The following is a 601-nucleotide window of genomic DNA, read 5'->3' as shown; positions in this document are numbered from 1 at the left end:
TTTGTGGAACTGTGGAACTAGGGATTGAACTCAGGACCCTGCACTTGCCAGGCAAGCACTTATTCTACTGAGCTATCTCCCTGGCTCCTCACTCTGCTTTTGGGTCATACGTAGTTCTTTATAAATCCTGGGCGTCGACAAACACCTTCTCAGATAAACAATGTGAAGACGTCTCCCATCCTGCAAGCTGTCGTTTTCCTCTCTTGATTAAGTGCCTCAATGCGCCAAAGCTTTACATTTGACGTGGGGGACATGAGGGATCAGGCAGCTTAAAAAATATTAAGTCTTTGCATCCATAAAAACAGGTGTTTTCTTTTTCTTTTTTTCTGTTTCCTGGTGATCTCTGTAAACTTCTTTGCAATGTTCTGTGTTTTCGGTGTGCATGCTTTTTGTCTCCTTGGTTCAGTATGTTCTGATGTTATTGTCATAACACTATTATAAGCAGGATCATTTGTTTTCTTTTTAAATTGCTCATTATTATATATAGAAACACAACTGATTGTGGGTGCGGTATCTGTGTTCTGCAACTTTGCTAAAATGTTTGTTAATTCAAACAGGTATCTTTTGTTATTGTTGTTGACTCTTTTTTTTTATTTTTATT

This window comes from Octodon degus, unplaced genomic scaffold (assembly GCF_000260255.1).
Source record: "Octodon degus isolate 3935 unplaced genomic scaffold, OctDeg1.0 scaffold00036, whole genome shotgun sequence".
Taxonomy (NCBI): Eukaryota; Metazoa; Chordata; class Mammalia; order Rodentia; family Octodontidae; genus Octodon; species Octodon degus.
This window is presented reverse-complemented; position numbering follows the sequence as displayed.